We start from the raw sequence: 376 nt of genomic DNA, 5'->3' as shown, positions 1-376 counted from the left end.
AAAAAAAAAAAACTCCAAAAAACCAAAAAACAAAATAACAACAACAAAACCCCCCACCTTTATCCTGACATTTCCCCTCCTGTACTCTGGTGTTTTTTTGTGTTGGCTGCAGCCAACCAGCTGTGTTTCCATATGGTGCTGTGATGACTTCTAATTGCCATGTACAGTATGTTCAGAGTTGGATAACTCCTCACTGTAAACAAACTGTAACTACCCAGAGCAGCTCTTATAAATCAGCCTACCATTTATTAAAAAAAAAAAAAAAGAAAGAAAGATGTAAGGTTGATGGAAGATTCAAACGTTTACTTTATTATTATTAAAGTCTAAGTTGGAGTACCTGACTTCCTCTGAGAGCTAAAAGGCATGTCTATTTCAC

The sequence above is a fragment of the Otolemur garnettii genome, unplaced genomic scaffold, assembly GCF_000181295.1.
Source record: "Otolemur garnettii isolate 467f Iridium unplaced genomic scaffold, OtoGar3 scaffold00041, whole genome shotgun sequence".
Taxonomy (NCBI): domain Eukaryota; kingdom Metazoa; phylum Chordata; class Mammalia; order Primates; family Galagidae; genus Otolemur; species Otolemur garnettii.
This window is presented reverse-complemented; position numbering follows the sequence as displayed.